The sequence below is a fragment of the Pleurodeles waltl genome, chromosome 6 (assembly GCF_031143425.1).
Source record: "Pleurodeles waltl isolate 20211129_DDA chromosome 6, aPleWal1.hap1.20221129, whole genome shotgun sequence".
Taxonomy (NCBI): domain Eukaryota; kingdom Metazoa; phylum Chordata; class Amphibia; order Caudata; family Salamandridae; genus Pleurodeles; species Pleurodeles waltl.
In genome coordinates, this window is record NC_090445.1 from 1571758007 (window position 1) to 1571777200 (window position 19194).

Below are 19194 nucleotides of genomic sequence, written 5' to 3' on the forward strand. Positions count from 1 at the left end.
CTGCATAAACTCTTGCCACACGGCCCTGCCTCATCAGATTGATAACAACACGTCTCATCACGGTAGCTAGGCCGCAGTTTCCTTACCTGCATATGACTCCTGCGACAGGCCTTTTTGCTTCATAACTCACTTCGTCCCCTCATACCTCAAATGACCAGTCCATAGATTATTCAACATCATAATAAGTTTGAGTGCCATGCATTGCTCTCTTATGACTGTAAGACAGACTATTGAGGCAGGTTATAAATCACAGTTGGTAGGTCCCACATTGCTAGTTCCATCCTGTAAAATTCACCGGAGTCCTTCTATTTGGCCGCCAAGCTTCTGCTTCGCATATTTAATGCTATAATTACTTATGTATGTTAATTATATACCATTATTATATATATAGATATATGTATATATATATATTATTATTATTTTTTGTATTGTTCCCGCTATGTCGTCCGGAAATGCACCTGCGCCTGGAATCGTTCTCCTGACTCGACCCTCCGACAAGTCCCTATCTTATGTATGCTGCCAACAACGTTCTTGCATGTCCGATCTGGTGGTGCTGTCCTACTCTCCACCGCTGCCCACCTACGCTAAGTCCTGTGATGCCGCAGTGAGCCAGGTGTGGTGGGGCAGCCGGGTTACCAATGTCACAAATAACATACTGTTGATAATGGGGCAGCCGTGTTGCCCATGTTGCCAATAACAAATGTTGATAATGGTGCCCTAGGGTAAACATGCCCTTCGAGCAGGATCCGAACCCGCGACCTAAGGACCCCTGACTTCGAATTACAGTCCTCCGCACATGTTTCCCAATCCCCCTCAAGCGGCATCTCTAGTTGTTCCGCAGCCTCCCCCGTGCATGTGAACTTCCATATATTTATAAATTTTTTTTTTTTTTGCTGTATCCACCTTTAGTGTCCCAATAACTCACCCACTTTTTTTTAAAACCTTTGCATGAACCTTGTATGTCATAATGCCTCAAGACTGTTGCGTGTCCCTGTGTTATAACTGAACGTGGGGGCTTTCTGCTCCTGAACCTTGTATGTCATCATGCCTCAAGACTGTTGCGTGTCCCTGTGTTATAAATGAACGTGGGACTTTCTGCTCCCTAGGTGGGCCCCCCAAGGAATTCTTAGTAATGCTACAATGAACCACGCCATTCTTAGTTTCGCCAGGTAATCGGTTTCCTGACGCGGGGTTGCCTCATGGGTACACATATCTTTGCCTATATAACTTAACCTCATGCTGTGGGTACTCACTGAGATACTTTTAGCATATTGTCATAAAATAAAGTACCTTTATGTCTTGTACTTCTGTGTATTGTGTTTCTTATAGTATTGTGCATATGACGCCATCGGTATAATAGGAAACTTTACCTCTTGTACTTCTGTGTATTGTGCTTCTTGTAGTATTGTGCATATGACACCAGTGGTAATTAGGAGCTTTCCCTGTCTCCTATTTTCGCCTAAGCCGCTTTGCCATGGCTACCTTCTGTCAGCCGCAGCTGCTAGCAGCCCTCTTCTATACTGAGAGGGATAACCGGACATGGCACCATGTGTAAGCACCTCTGATACACACTACAGACCAGGCCAGCCTTCATGTTAAGCCGCCATTCCCTCGATAGTCAGGGACAACTAAAAGATATACTAGTGACAGGTTCAAGCACTGCAGTTAAAAGATTCCCCTTTTGCGTGGTAAACGGTACTTATAGTCGCCTCATGCGATGCTCTTTTGTGGCATGCTGTTGTCCCTCGGCTCGGCTTAGGCTGCTTTGTAGCAGCACCACTGAAAAGGCTCTAGGTATTATTCGGCTTTTGTTGGTTAGATTTTTTTTTTTTTTTTTTTTTTGTTTGTTGCTATAGATATGCATTGCAGGTGCCAATGCTGTCGCTGAATTTTCTTTGCAGGCTGATAGCAAGAGTTATATCAATTATAGTAATGAAATATGAAACACCCAGTGAAGACTGTTATTACGCGTCATTATAGGTTGCGCACCGGCAGTGCTTAGCCCACCACCACCGCTTGTTACTCGTTCCTTAGTTTGCCCTTTAAATCCTTGCTTTTCCGGTGGCAGTTGCTAACTGACGTCCCTTCTTTTGGTGTGCTGTTCGCTCCCATTGGTCTGTCCCTGTTACTAGCAGGCTTTCACTTCTGGGCTAATTGTCTTACATTCATGCCCTATTTTAGCTTCTAGAGCTCGGCTCAGCCTCGGGGAGCAGCCGCCTTAAGTGCTGTACAACCATGAGGCGGGGCTGCTTCGTGCGTCTACCTCTCTTGTGGATATGTACTTATCCTCATACTGTGGGTGATCACTGAGCTACTTTTGGCATATGACAAAATTTAACGTAACTTGTGTGTATCGAGTGTTCTTTCAATACTGTGCATATGACACCAGTGGTATCGTAGGAGCTTACATGTCCCTATTTCAGCCTAAGCCGCGTTGCCATTGCTACCTTCTATCCACCTAAGCTGCTCTAAAGTCTTCTACACTAATAAGGGTTAACTGGACCTGGCACACAGTGTAAGTACCCCCTGGTACCCACTACAAGCCAGGCACGCCTTCAAGTTAAGCTGCCGTCCCCCATCTAGCCTGAGACCTAAAAGATATAGTGGTGATAGGTTAAAGCACCGCAGTCCCAAAAGATTCCACCTACGCGTGGTCGCGGTACCTATAGCCGCCTACCTGCGAAGCTCACTTTGCGGCATGCTGTTTCCCTTCAGCTTGGCTTAATCAGCGTAACCGTATTCATACTTGCTTTTTGAGGACAACAGCCCTCCTCGCGGTTATCCTTCTTATGGCATCAGATGGTGCTCTCCCAGCGCTGACTGATAAAGTGCATGCTGGCATCCATGGCTACAAGTTCAAACATATGCATGTGGGGTTTGTAGGCAGCTAGCATCTGGCGCTCTTGACTGGGCAGGTATGTACAGATCGAACACAGCGACAAACGAACCCTAAATGTCTCTATGCAGCTTACTTCGTATGCTCTAATGAATGTCCCCTGACCCCAGGCACGCTTCCTGATTTGCTGGGTGGACCATTACCGAAGCAACACGAATGCACAAATTTGAAGGGATGAAGCTGAGGCTGCTTCATTTATCGTGTGAAAAGCTGGCCACCCATGGAAAGTGCCGTGGGGGATGAGGTTATTAACTGAGTGTCTGCTGCGGGACGTGCGCGCCACGCACAAGTGTAGCGTGCGCCCCCAGCCACTGTGCCCTTGCGTCGCCGCGCCCCACTTAGCCCGATAAAGGCGTTGCTGCCCAAGCACCTCTAAATTTTATTATTTTTTTTTTTTGGGGGGGGGGATATACATATATGCAAACATTTTTTTTTTTTTTTTTTTAAACGAGCCTGCTTTATCAGAGTCCTCTCTCAGGCCGCAGTTCAAAGAGATTAGAAAAGAAAACCTGGCAGGACTCTTCCCGACCGAAGAATACCATTAAATAACTATTGGCAGCTTGTGTCAGAAAAGCTTTGCTAAAGCTCTTGCTGGGTCATTCATAGTTTTGAAGAATAACGTTTCTTTCACAGGTCCATTCAGAAGTGGATTGCATATTCCCTGCTTCAAGTAAGATCCGGTCCTCTCTAGTCCTGACCACAAACTGTCAAAGTGGAGACGAAACTCGCCTCCGTATTTTAAAAGTCAGCACATCCCAAGAAGGCAAGCTCCAAAGAAAGCAAGCTAACGACAGATAATAGCTGTTCTCGTTACACATTTCCGTCGCCAGAGCATAAGACAGCAGGAGTTAATTAGTGAGAGTGACTAAATAGGCTTTATAGGTCCCACGGCTGCTATTTAGGCTTTTCCACGGCCAAAGCCCTAAATGTTTATCAGTTATCACGTGCTACAAATGCTGGGCACTAAATGGAAGGCTGGCTGCCACTTTTTCACCGAGCACCGCTCGGCCCTGTGTAGGCACCGGCCCGCCCCTAGTAACCGCTCCTATTCGCCTCGTGTTACCCGGTTGCTTTTTTTTTTTTTTTTTTTGGGGTATGATTGAACCCGCGACCACGAGTTCCCAGCGATTGCTACGTTCAGGGGCACCTCGTTGACCCTTGCAGCCTGCCGGCTAGGGCGCCCATGCCACCACTTCCAACATACTTTTTCCTAGCCCCTCTGTGCCCGCCCTGGATCTACGAGGATGGCAGTGATTCCGTGCAGCTGTGTGAATGACGCTGCGGGCAGGGCGGGGGGATCTTTGGGGGGGTGGGGGGGGGGGGCACCAATGGGTTTCATGGTTACGGAGGCAAATGCAATCGTTCGCAAAGAGCCTACGTGCTCTGTAACCTCGGTGGACGGAAAGCAATTGAATGCCTGTTTAGTTTCAATGCTCGCGCAAGGTTGCATTTTGCGCGATTTCCACGCGGAATTTATCTTCTTTGAAGTATGCCCGGATTTAGCTTTGCGGGGAGGGGAAACCCAGAAATCGAGCTAGTCATAGCGAGTGCAGGAGAACGCCTGCACTCGCGCGCCCGTGTCCAGAGCCGTACCAGCCATGCGCGTACCTCCGGGAGCAGTCACCGCTTACGAACTAAACATCGGGCCGATTTATGCGGGCGGGTGCCGCACGCCTGAACTCGCGCCCCATGCCCAGTGCCCTACCAATGATGCGTGCTCAGTGTGCAACTGGTGAGTAACATTTTTTTTTTTTTTTTTTGAATCGCTCCTTAGGTTTCCTCCGCGCCTAAAACAGCTGACGCTTCATGAGCGCCCCCGAGACCCGGGGACGCCCGCACTTGGCCGAGACACGTGCACCCGGAGGCGCCGCCTGCCCGTGTCCAGCGGCTTTGCTCCGGTGACGGAACCGAAGTCTGTGAAGGGCAGGACAGAGGTGCTCAGCTTCGGAGCCCGAACCGAAGCTGAGAGAAAGAGTGCTCTAAGGTGAGAGGAAGGGTTTGCGGTGGCAGTGGCTGAAGGGAGTGGGTGGCATTGGATGTCTGAACTCGCGTCTTTCCCGCTTTCTCTGACCCATATCACCATTCTAAATGCAGGGATTCGCCACTGCCTCCAACCCTTGACACCCCCCTTCCTCTGACTCACCTCAGATTTTCCCTGCCAGATGTCCGTATCAGGACTCGGCCTCTCTCCTGTCTATTGCTCTCCTTTCCACTACGCCGCCGTGACCCCAAAGAGGCCCAGCCTTGCCAGGTCTCCCCTTAAGAGACCTCCCGGCCTTACTCCTCCCTTCTAACACCTAGGCGGCCATAAACCAGCTGGGGACCACCCTCTCCACTACGGAGGCCTCTCCGGACCACCTTTTGGGCAGGCAGGGGAGCGACGCTAGAAAGCTGTCCCCCTTATCGTCGCCCTGCGTGCGACGGGGCCAGCCACAGACACTTTGGCCTTTATTACCAATTGGACGGTTAATTCCGACCACTGCTCCAATCCCTATTTGTGCAGGGATAAAAAAAATTCTAGCATTAACCTCAAGAATTTGTAATTCTAATGAGGACAGTGAGGTGTGGATTATGCTTCTCTTTCTGTGCTTTAATTTTTCCAGCAGCCAACCAAAACAAAAGTTTAAAACACACTTCCCATGAACAGTAATATCACATGATCAATCATTGTTAGAGGATGGTTCTGACCATCCGGTCTGCCCTGATTTTTTGCTTTTTGACCACCTGGTTTTTGACGTTTTACTTTGAGGGAGCCTCCTATGCGGGGACTCACACCCAGTAAACTCATGGTAAAATGGTCTGCTCGTGTTTACTGCTGGTGTTGCAGTGCTAAGGAAAGGCTGCTGTGGCGCAGCCAGGGCAGGAGGCCCCGGGCGGTTTACATGTGATCATGTGTGCATATGGATGTGCATCCATGTGAGGGCTGTGGGAGGAGGATTCCTGGTGTGTGCAGCCCAAGAACCACACTTAGGTAAGCCTGGTGCAAGAGGAACCATGCAGAGTGGGTGGTAACCTGGAGTAGGTCTCATGAGAGGGGTATACACATGTGAGGGAGAGTCAGTCTGCTTACTGTCTTTTCACTGTAGGGACACTCAGTTCAATGCCAATGTCAGTGTGCTTAAGGTATTTGCATGTGGATACTCCATTAAATGTCAATGGGAAAAGAGGGCCTAGGGTGCAACCCCAGTTCTCTGGGGTCCACCGAGACCAGAGTCACACCAAAGTACACTGTAACCTGTAAGAAAAGAATGATGCAGTAGGGTACAAGAGCATAGTTGTACAAGTTATGGGTCATCCATGGATGTCATCTTTCTCTGACTTAGTTCAGGTTTAGGGTCAATTACTGCTCTGTCCAGTTGCTTAAGCAGGGCCTTGCATCAATCAGCCAGCTATCATTCCATGCCAGGAGAAGGCTGGAGAGGCCCTGTGAGGAATGTCAGTGAGGAGGGGCTGAGACTTTCAGAGCACATGTGGCAACTAACTCCTGGAGGATGCCATTTTGAGCTATCCCAGAAGACTGTGCAAGAAGGAGGGGACGGGGGCAAGGAAGTGATGTGGCACATCTGGATAGGCCAGAGGTGCAGACCTGCTGGACACTTCCGCCCCCACTTAAAAGGTCCTGCACAGAGGAGAGCTCTCTCTCTTGGCTGTGCTTCACTGCTGGACACTGGGACTGCAGACGAGAGTAATGGACAACTGGAAGGAAGAACCTCCTGATTGCCCTTGGGGCAGGGACTCTGCCCCGGAAGGACTCCAGGCCAGCGAGGCGAATGCCAGGGCTAGGCAAGCTTGCCCCATTACGCCCTCAGAGGACTAGTTGGGGGAAGGACTGGGCTAGCGCAAGGAGAACACGCTGCCCAGAAGGAAAAGAGGGAACCCAGACGAAAGGCTGGCGCAGGGAATTAGTGGGACTAGCTCCCTATGATCTGGGACCCTTCGAGGCCAGGAGGCCTAAGGGGAGTGCTCGTGGTGGCAAGGGCTTGTCACCAGGAGCGAAATGACACCAGAATGATGAAAATCGGCCCTTGAGGGCCCGAGATATCCAGGGAAGAAGGATGGCGACCTTTGACCTCTGGAGAAGCAGCTACAAAGCACGTGGGGCTCAGCAGCTGCTCAAGACTGTGCCCCCAGGGTGGGCCAGGGCCGGGGGCTGCCCCAGAAGGAAGAAGAGCGAGGGGAGTGCTGTCGCACTCCCCCTCTGGAAAAGGAAGGGGCCCCGGACCCCATCCCGGGGCCCCGTGAAGCCTGGCCTGATTCAATGGGAGGGTGCCGTCGCACAACCCCTGCCGCGGTGGGTAGGGACCCCATCCCAGGGCCCCTTGCGGCTGAAGTAAAATCGGGGAGCGCCGTCGTGCTCCCCGTGAAGATTGGATGCGAGGGGCCCCGTGAAGAAGGAGGAACGCACCCCCGCCAGATGGCCGCCTGCTGTGGAGGAGCCGGCGGCGAAGAAGAAGCCAGGGAGCGCCGTTGCGCTCCCCGTAAAGAATTGCCGGGGGGGACCCAGACCTCATCCTGGGGCCCCCAGCAGAAGTCAAGTCGGGGGCGCCGTTGCGCCCCACATGAAAATCCCCAGGAGGGCCCCGGACCCCATCCCGGGGCCCCAAGAAAAAGGTGGCATCGGGGAGCCCCGTCACGCTCCCTGTGGAGACGAGGAGGGGTCCTGGACCCCATCCCGGGGCCCCAAGAGGAAGGTGGTGTCGTTGCGCTCCCTGTGGAGACGAGGAGGGGCCCCAGACCCCATCCCGGGGCCCCAAAACTGCAGGGAGGAAGGGGGGAGTGCCGTTGCACTCCCCCAAGCGGCCCGTCCGGCTGTGAGCCTGCACGCGTCTGCCCGCTGGAGCAGGCAGACAGCACAGATAAGGCTGGCTCCCGTGGCAGCACACGGAGGTGCTGGCCATGCAGGGAGCCGGCGGGGCAGCCAGGGTTGGGCTCCCTGCGCTGCCCTCTAATGAGGGAGTATTTACCTTGTGTGGGGGTGTCGGGTGGGACCGGCACCCCCCAGGAAGACGCATCCGCTTTCGCCAGCACAGCAGCTCTCCCAGCGCAGCGGGAGAGACGCACATCGCATATGCGGCTGCCCCAGCATGCTTTGCGGGGCAGAAGCAGGGGTCTAGGCCCCTAAACCAGCTTGTGGTGGTCCCAGAGAGCTGGGGCCACCACCAAACCCATGCCCATAGACAGGGGGAGCTGCAGGAGCAGCGCAGCCTCCCCCCAACGCAGTTTGTGTCCCCACCCTAGGTAGGGTGGGGCAAAGGAATGATACCCCCCCCCCAGGGTTCGACCATTTGGTACAGCACAAGGTTATGTGGACTTTTGTTCTGGCTTGTAGGACTATGCCTACTAGAGGTGTATGCTGGTACTACCCAATGTATTGAACTGTTATTTGATGGTTAATTAAGAGTAATTTGAAAGTAATCTAAAAGTAATTCTAATGGTTAAATTGCTTGAATATGGTCCTTTATGTTCCCTGTTGATACTAATTTGAATAATGTAACTGACAGCCATCTCTTGGCAAGATAGATGTACTTAATAGCAGATGTAGATGTGTTCATTCCACATTACTGTCAAATGTTCAAATGTTGCAGGGGGACACCACAGATTGTTTTGCCATGTGGTTTGTTGGATTATATCCTCCCTTAGAGGAGACATGAGAGATTACACAATGTTTTCCCAGAGTGATTCCATCACTTTGTGCATATTTGTAGATTGTTGCATAGTATTAAGTAGTGTGTGTGAGTAATAAATGTACTTTTACTTTATCAAAAGAAAAAGCACAGACTGGACAATCATTTATTGAGAATCATGCTTGTGTGCTCGTGAATGGGGATTACTAGCCCACACCACCTCCCTTGAGTAAGCCTTGGACTGCTCTGCAACGCTACCCTATGAGAGTCAAGCGCTACAATGGGGTGTTTGGTTCCCAGTGGAGGTCGTGTGCGGACTCATTACTTGTGCAGGCCACACAACTAATGACCCACCTTCCAAAAATCATATATAACCATAATGAGACATATAACCCCCTTTTCTTTACGTAAATCCCAAACAGTTAAACAGTCTCAAAATCCTGCAACAAGAGGATCAAACCAGATAACAATAACTCGAACTCCAATGGAAGACTCTAACGGAGCAGAAACATGTTCCTGTAGACTTCAGATCACTGCCTTAAACTGACGAACTCCACGACTGGACGAAAGAAACTGAAGAACCTCCGGCAAACGCAGGAATAAGAGCCTGGCTCATTTATCCACATTACCTATAACAGAATAATGCCAAGGCGCAAACACTGAAGTGATAGGGCCTTCAATACCCTAGTCAAATGTACATCAGGGATGGAAAGCAGGGAAACATTCAAAAAAGATTTGGAAGTGAAAAATATCACAGAAAATACATTACTACCAATAATACTGAATTCAGAAACATCAACAATTAAACAAAAAAGTTGGATGAGATAATCCTCACCGCATGTCCTTAAAAGAGTTGAAAAATTCTTGACACAAATGCTAGAATTTGTTTTTAGTCTATGTCAGGATCGGAGGCTCCAATTAATGTAGTTTAAAGCTGAGACCAGTGCTTGAAATGGAAAAATAGAAGTGCAGGGTCTCTGTATCAGAGCCCCTGCTTGTTTCAGAGAAGGGCTATTACTCTCTGATTAAAAGTAGTTCGTTTTTCCTGACTAGTGCAGGTACTCTCCCTCTCAAAATAAAAAAATTGCCGTTACTCAGTACCGGACAGTACCAGCCCATTTAAAGCACTAGCTAAGACACCACCACTGAGGCAATATCCGCAATAGGTTTCTAGAAAAATGACTTAAACGTGGACTCAGATGACAAATCAGCTGCCTTGAGAATGTCTTCAGGGCGTGAACCCAATGAAAAAGACTTGGAAGACATGGCACCCTGGCAGAATGAGCACCAAATCTGGAGGTGTCTACACCTGCTTCAGACAGAAGCCACTGCATCTATCTAGCCAAAGTAGCTGAGGATACTGGGTGAAAAGTTTTCAGTAACAAGATCAATAACTGGTCCCCCATGTCAGTATGAAATTCACCAGTATTCACCTCGTAATCCTTTAAATACTGGAACACACACAATTTAGAATTATCAGGGAAACTATGGTAAGAAACCATTCTAGTGTTACATTTGGTACGACGTGTAATAGAAAAAGTAACTCCTTCTGGGAAAAACACTGTATCTGCCAAAGCCCTTACATCAGAAACCCGTTTACAAGAAACCTAGCGCAAGAACATGGTAAGCTTAGCAGGAAGTTGTTTTCTGGACAGATATCTATTCGCAGGCCAAGAGTAAGAAAAGCAAAACAATAGTCACATCCCATAGACAGGAATATCTTGGTTGAGGAGGACAACTGAACTTAATGCCCTGGAAGAGTTTGCATACAGTGGGGAGCTTACCTACTGGCTTACCGTCAATAGGTAAATGACCTGCAGAAATGGCTGACCTATAGTTATTCACTGATCTATGGGTCATACCCAAGGCAGCTAGTGAGGACAACATTTTTTAAATCAAAGAGCAATCTGCTGAAGCAGGATCTACACCCTGCTCAGTGCACCAATTACACTAGCGCTTCCAAGCTGAGTTGTAGCATTTGTGAGTGCCCGAGGGCCAGGCCTGAGAGATCACTAGATTCTCGTGAAAGTCCTGGGAGACTCCCATCTCTGCCTGAAACTTTCCACGCCACCAGAGAGAGGTGTTCGGACTGAATGGGAGGATGAGGAAGGCCAAAGGAATCTAGAAGGAGATTCCATCTCAATGCAGAAGGATTGGAGGGGGGCAACTTAGTTCCAGAACCACAGGAAACCAGGCCTGCGCTTTCCACAGTGGAGTCACTAGAATCAGATCCCCCCTCTGATGACAAGCCTGAGCTGAAACTCTGGGGATCATCATGAAGGGAGGAAATGAACACCCCAGGAAAGGACACCAATCCAACAGAAACGCATCGGTCGCTAGGGCCTCCGGATCCGGGCACCAACTGAAAAACAGAGTCAGTTGACTATTGAGCCTGGATGCAAAGAGGCCGATTGAAAAAGGTCCCCAATGGTGATGAAGAGACCAAAAGACTCTCAGATGAAGTCTCCAATTACTGAAGTCTCAAAGGTGACAAGACTACCAATTTGTCACCGAATTGTGGCAGAGAAATTGAGTTATTTTAATTCATATGTACAAATTCCATCATCAGACTTGTTAGAACCTTATTTTGTTTGGTTCCGGATCCCTTCTCTATATTCTTTACTCGTTCTTTTTAGATTTAACATGATCCATTTTAGAGTGGCGTTTCCGACAAAATGCGTGTGGGAAAAAACATTACCGCCATGCCCTTGTGACAACTTTTCAAAACAAAGTACTTGTCATTTTATTTTATTTTGTACACTTTACTCAGTTCCTAGGGAAACCTTTTTACTACCTATTTTGCGTAATTTGCCCACTTTTTCCTATAAAGAAGGATTGATTGGCAATCAAAGCCTTTCATCCAAACAAATGTGCAGTTCTATTCTTAGTTTTATTAAATCCGCTATCACCATTAGGAACCGATATGAATTAGTAATGTGACTATTTATTAAGGGAAACCAGATATTGTTTTACTGTTGTATACAATTTTATAAGTATTTATTATTTTATACTGATTTAGTAAGCTTAGGTGGTAAGCTTAGATTTTATAGATTTGTAGATTAAAGAGACTTGCCTTCGAATTATGTAATAAGTACTGTATTTTATGATGATTTTTATGTATGTGTACTTTTATGGCAACACGCCGAATAAAGTTATTTTGACTGACTGACTGACTGACACAGGAAACCAGGCCTGTGCTTTCCACAGTGGAGTCACTAGAATCAGATCCGCCCTCTGACGACAAGCCTGAGCTGAAACTCTGGGGATCATCATGAAGGGAGGGAATGAACACCCCAGGAAAGGACACCAATCCAACAGAAACGCATCGGTCGCTAGGGCCTCCGGATCCGGGCACCAACTGAAAAACAGAGTCAGTTGACTATTGAGCCTGGATGCAAAGAGGTCGATCGAAAAAGGTCCCCAGTGGTGATGAAGAGACCAAAAGACTCTCAGGTGAAGTCTCCAATTACTGAAGTCTCAAAGGTGACAAGACTACCAATTTGTCCCCGAATTGTTGTGACCCGCAAGATATTCTGCTACTACCGATATCCGGTATTGAAGGCAAAAGTGGCAGAAAAATTCTTGGCAATCTCCCCAGGATGTGAGTCCCGCCTAATCAGTTGACATACCTCACTGCAGAGATATTGTCCATCCACAGGAGGATGCAGCAGTTCAACTTCTCTGGGTAGAGGCTGTGGATCGCATAGGAACCCACTAACAGTTCCAAGCAACTGATATGGAGGTCCTGCACCGCCCTGGACCAACAACCTCTCATGGAAATTGGGCCACAGTGGGCTCCCCAAACCCAATGACTGGCATTGGACTCGATCACTATCTCCAGAGATTATCCAAAGTTCGCTCCGCCATTCCAGGCATCCATTTGCCCCAGCCAGCAAGGAATCTCCGTCATGGCCTGGGGACAGGGGAATCATGGCGGAGTAACTGGGACCCTTTTGGAGGTGAGAAATTTTGAGGCAATCAAGGGCCCAATAATGAAGAGGACCAGGAAAGATTTCATGAATCAAAGAGGACAGAAGACCAATCCATCCGAGTTATGCATCGCAACAACACCATCTGCTTGCTCAATAAGGATCTCAGTTCCTTCTTGATGTTGCGGGTCTTAATAGGGGGAAGAATTCATTGTGTTAGAACTGAGTCTACCTGAATCCCAAGGAATTCCATCCAGTGTTAGGGGGTCAGGATGGACTTCTGACTGTTGATAATGAACCCCAAGTCCTGGAGGAGGGATATAGCCCACTCCAGGTGAGTAATTATCAGAAGAGAGCATTGAGCCATGATGATGAAATTGTCTAGATAAATTATCAGACAAACTCCTCTGGCTCGAAGAGATTCCACAATTGGTCGCGTCACTTTTGTGAAACATTAAGGGGCCGCCGACAGACCAAAGGGAAAAACCTTGTATTCGCAGCAATGTCCCAGCCAGAGAAACTGAAGGAACTGATGATGGGGTGGAAAACTAGGACTGATCAGATAAGCTTCCTTTAAATCTATTCTGACCATCCAATCTCCTTGTAGGATATCTCAACAAATAAATGCCCTCCATATTGAATTGGCAATAAATAATCCACCCTTTGAAGTCCTTCAAATTTAAGGCCAGACTGGAACCACCACCCTTCTTTTCCACCAGAAAAATGGGACTGAGGAAACAGTGAGGATGAGGAAATGCCTCCACTATGGCTTTCTTGGCCATGAGGTCTGAGACCTCTGAGGAAATGAACTCCTGATCTTGTATGGAAAAATACATCTCGGAAGGAGGGATTTGTTGAATGGGAGAGTCGTAAAACTCCAATTTGTAACCCTGTTTCGTTTCCAGAATCCTGGGGTCTTGTGTAATTTTTTTTGCCAGTTGTGAAGAAAAAAGCTAATTCTGCCCCTTCAAAATGACATCCGATATCAGAATCAGGCTAACCTGTAGCATCGGAGTCCTGGTAAGAGGCCTCAGAGCCTCTGGATTTCCCCCCTTTGGAAGTGGTTGTGACCTGCTCAAGGACAGAGGGGATAGTAGGTGGAGGAGGAGTGGGCATCTTGATAACCTCCTCTGTATTGCTGGTAATATCTTCTCTGAGGACCTTGGTGGAAATTGCGGTCGAAGGCTTGCCCGCTAAAGCGTCCGGCCCTGGTACAAAGTGGACAAAGGACCTTCTTGATGGAGCCTTGCGCTTTGTCCAGGTTGGCATAGGTCGCTGCAAATTTAGATAGTTCCTTAACGAAAAGGGTCCCAAAAAGAAGTCCCTGTGCCAAAGGATCAGCCTCAGATGTGGCAAGATCAGGCAACTTTGGGTCCATCTTAATAAGAATAGAACAATGTAATTTGCTAGAAATGGCGCAATTGGCGTTTACTAGACAACACATAGCCCAAGAAGCCCAGCCCAGAAGCACTTTGGGATCAATGGGATTCCAGATTCCTGGGCGAAGAAACCCATTTCGAGTATCTTTGTCAGGGGTCCAGTATGTTGAGAAGTTTGTCCTGACATCCGCTGCACGCACGATCAATGCCCTTCTTAGGTTCTTCTGGAATTTTTTCAAAATAGGTCACTAAAGTAGTAATTACAGGTGTTTCGGTAAACTTGGAAGGAAGGTCAGGTCTAGGGCACTCAAACCGCAGCCAAGATCTGACCTCTTTGTCAAACCTCTGACGTCTGTAGGCCTGAATGTAATCCGCCACCTCAGACGGAGGGGTCCATGATGGTGCTTGAGGTTGAATAATATCTTCCGGTTCAAACGTGAGGACATCAGCATTCAAGACCACTTGAGAGTGGCAAGACTTTTTTGTGCGTTTGCGGGGAGGAGGCACATCCTCTTGGTCAGGGCTGTGGGAGGAAGAGGAAGACCCCAACTCTTCTTGAGTACGTACTTTGGGGGCAGAAGAGGAAGAACTATAGTCATGATTCTTGGTGAAGGACCTCAAAAACTGTTTAAAATCGGCCAAATGAGGATTATCAGATGTCGAACCTGCAGGAACTGAGAGATCGTCGCCAGAAACATTGCCAACGATCCATCTCTTCTGCTCGGCGAAATCAAACAAGTGCTGCTTAATTGGCTGAATAGCCTTAGCCAGGGCTACACTAATCATGTGACGCACACCAGAATCAAGTGCATAGACCAAGACATGTTCGAAAGATCCCACAGATTCATCATAGTAGAGACCTTCTCCTGATTCATCATCATATGTGGCAATGGTAAATTATATAATGGCGTAAGCTGTCAAAATCAGGACAAACCTGATTTTAATCAAAGCTTCAGAGTAGAAGTGGGGAGGTCACCACACAAAAAATCCCCCAATGCAGGTAAAGTTCAAATCAGGACATAGAACATGTAGGGATACCTGCCAAAACAATTAGGCAATGCCCATTAGGATTATTGCAGCCCAGAAGAAGAAGCTCAAACTGGGCGTTGATGGGGAGGTATAACAGATTAGGACAAAAGACAATGTTCGCATTTCCCCTGTGTTCAATACAACAAAGACAAAGGCCAGAGAAAAGCTGTCAAGACGCGCATGCATGCAAAGCCGCAAGCAGAAGAAATAAAAAGAGGACAGCGCGACGCGAGTCGCGCATCCTTCCTCCTTTTATCTACCTCTCTACACATAAATAAAAGCGAGGCGATGCATGCTTTGCCAGGAGGATGAAACGCCCCCAATTAATTAGCTTGTTGCAGCCACACCCTTAAACGATGATCGGCATAGAGCGCGCTCACAGGATAACATGCAGATGAAACCTTAATAAAGAATAGAAAACAAGAGCACTCAATGGACTGCGGAGCAGCAAAGAAAGAAGGGGCTTATATGTCTCATTACGGTTCTGTAGGGCCGGTGGCTCTATGATTGGTCATGTTATATTACTGTGTTTATAGGCTGTGTAGTGTTTTCTGGCCTTATGTTTTCAAGCATCTCTAGACACGTGTTTCTGGGTTCATCCCTTCCTCAGCAGAGAACAAACAATTCCTTCCTTTTTCTAACGCTGGCTGCTCAGCAGATTTAATAATTGCAGGCCTGAAATAATGAAAATGACGAAGAATTCTCTGTAAGTTGCTGACTTTGCTACATTCCATAATGACCTGTTGTGAGTGCGCTTTCGTTCAGGGCAACTCTTTTTGGTACAAATTAAAAGGCCTGTCCAGCCGTGAAGGCAGCACCACTGCATAAATGAGCAGATCTGTGTGACTTTATGGATGGTCACTTTCAGAGCAGCAGGTTAGAACATTGGCAGCAAAAACGATTTTCTTACTTTGAATTTGCCCACTGGGGTAATGAAGTGTGTTTTATTGTTTTGTTTGGCCTCAGCAACCCACTTGGGATATAATTTTTAAATATGCAGGCCTACCCTTACCTGGATGCACTTTGCAGCTCACTTGCGGTCCACTGGGACAGAACTGGTATTCAACTGATATCAGGTGCCTGCAATTAAATCTGCTGAGCAGCCAGGCAGTTGGCCTTTGAAAAAGGAAGGAATTCTTTGTTCTCTGCTGATTAAGGGATGAACCCAGAAACACGTGTCCAGAGATGCTTGAAAACATAAGGCCTAAAATAATGAAACTGCCAAAGAATTCTCTGTAAGTTGCTGACTTTGCTACATTTCATAATGACCTGTTATGAATGTGCTTTCGTTCAGGACAACTCCTTTTGTTTTATATATATAACAAAACTCACATAAAGTAATGATTATCACACTAAGTACATACAGAACCCCGTGCCAAAAGGCTTTATTGAGGTCCATGATTATATACAACCCCTTTCTCCTCTGCCAGACGATGCTGATGCACACAATGAGAGGAAGGGAGGGAGGGAGAGAGAGATATAGGGAGCAAATGAAATGGTAAACATACACCTACCATTGACAAAGCTAAATAAGTACATCTGTCGCTGTACATATCTACCTACATCATGTCATTACATTTCACTGCTTTCCACACCTGACTGCCAACCCTCATACCCTACAGCAATACCTAAGTAGGACAGCACTACTAGACTCATCCTCATGATGCCAGCCTATGCCCTCTTAAGCTGGTACAGCATGCCCTGGGTGCGCCATCAATACCATGCCTGATTGCACACCTTACCTCAGCATACCCCTATCACGCATTGGATTTACAGTTTATACAACAACACACTGCAGTCCCCTACAGTGACAAACCTGAATAGTCCACTGTCAAATGTCCATTACAGTAAAGACAGCTCCAAACACTGAACACTCTACACGTACCTGTCCTTACACATGGCTGCCCACTCAGTATAGTGAAGCTATCATGGTGGACAGCTCAGATTTGGCCAATACCAGTCAGACACTGAAACACTCCACATCAGATGTGTCATGGAGTACCCAAACCATACCCAATCTATCACAACCTAATTGCCAAGCCAAGCTGTAGGTCTCACAGGCCATCTGAAGTGCCCCCAACTAGCAATGTCGACATGATGTAGGCAGTTAGTCAGCAATGCAGCAGAGGACAAGCTAGGACTTTGTAATACATGCCATATACACACCATGGTGACACATCCTAGATCTACCAGAGCGCATACCACCACCAGTACAAACCCATACTTTGGAAGGACATCGCCCCCAGGAATGTTAGAACTGTGCAATCAGACCTCATCAAATTGACATGTATCAGTGTCCCAGGTTGCCTACCTACACATATCGTATAGTCAGCACATCACCTATATATGCCTAGTCAGCTTTCAGCCCCAGACTCCTGTCCCATGAAGGGCAGTGCAGTGTTGCAACTGTGATGCCAGCCCCACAATCTATCTATACCAGTTACAGTACATGATCCACATAGTCCCAGGGATGGAAGGAGAGTCGCACAGTCGCATATACAATCTGGCTACACAGATGGGAGTGGACCGACACCTCAGAGCCACTGATGCAGATGGCTTGAGCTGGTCATACACTATGCTTAGGATACTACTGACATTCACATCCATCGTAGGGCCAGGATGAAGGCACACATGTGCCCATGTCATTTGCGTATCTTCACATTACTGACATTGTGAGGTATGGAACAGGAAGATGAAAATACACTGACAGTAGATCATGGGGACTCAACTACAAAAGATAGTCAGCAAGGGTGGCTATTGTCCATTTCCAAATGCTAATGCACATGTAGCAGTAACTGCAATGCCACTTTGGCAGCACTTAGGCACCCAGTCACAAATATGGCCAGCCGAGTCCCAGGATACAGTGAGTACTCACCCCCTTGTGGCTGTTGTGCTGCCCTCAAACATCCTTTTACCTCAGGGTAGGCTACCCCCAAAATGCGGGCCATTAGGGAAGTCAGGGTCCAACAGGCACCCCTCCCTTGTTGGGAGGACATCCCCAGTTGGGCCTCCGCGGTATTCCAGGCCCAGAATCTCAGGTCCTCCCACTGCTTCCTACAGTGGGTGCTCCGCCAGGCATGGATCCCCAGGGTCCGCACTTGCTTGGCGATGGCAGCAAAATCCCCTTCTTTTGATGGGCGTTGACCTGCATGGGTGACACAGACAGGAGAAAGTAATGCAGACTGGCACCATACCAACAGCAGTGGACTAACAACATCGGACCCATCAAATGCCCACACATAACCATCCTCACGGTCCACACGCCTAAACTCAATGCCTCCTGCATGCATGTGCTCCATAACTGGCACACATACGCCATTCACCCTCACACACACCACCATAACACATGATTATGGCATTGGGCTCACCTGTTCCTCTGGTGCCCCATAAAGCTGCCCATAGGACCTCATCCACCAGCCTCCCAAGTTCTTCCGGGGTGAAGGCGGTGGCCCTATCACCTACAGGACGTGGCATGATGGCTCCCAGAGACAGTACACAGCAGCTCAGCACATGGAGGTCTTGCTTGCTCGAGTGTGAGGAATCAAGTGAGCTAGGCTGCAGAAAATGGCAGTCATGGCCACCGCATACATGACGGTCACTGCCGGCGGTGAGCGCCATTGGCCCCAGTCTCCAATAGGCAGCAATGTAAGCCAATGAGAAGTTGCACGGTGGTTGCAACCACTTACCGCCATGACGACATATGCCGGCGGATTTAGTTCACTATCACCTGTCCAGTGCTGCAGGTCAGATGGCTGCCATTTTAGGCACATATCATGCCATTATGCTGAAAAATAGGTGCGCCATACACATTATAGAGCAGATAGCGGGGTAGGCCTAAGTTGTTCCGTCATGTTTTGGCACATACATATGACATTCATGACGGTGACCCTATTGCGGGGGGGGGGGGTACTCCAGCTACAGAGGGAGGGGTGCCTGAGGCCTGTGCCTCCTCTGGCAGGGCCTCCATTCCATTAGCAGCCGCAGATATTGAGGGCTGTGATGTGATGTGGCTAGTGGATGAAAGGGGCCTGCTGGTAGGTGGAGGAAGCAGAAAGGGTGGTGGTGAAGTCCCTGAGCACCCCTGCAATGGAGGCCATGGTGGCACTGTGGGCCTGCCTCTGCTGCATGACTTCCTGGTGGTATTCCCTCTGCAGCCTCTGGTTGCCCCCCTTTATGGATATGAATTGGCCCATACTGTCCTGGGATAGTTGATATACTTCCAGGACTTGGGTGATGGTTTCCTTGTCAGGTGAGTTCTTTGGCTGTCCCGTCCTTTGGCCCACATGTACACTCCCACACTCCCTAGCCCCAGTTGTCTGGGCCCCTGGCATGGTGTG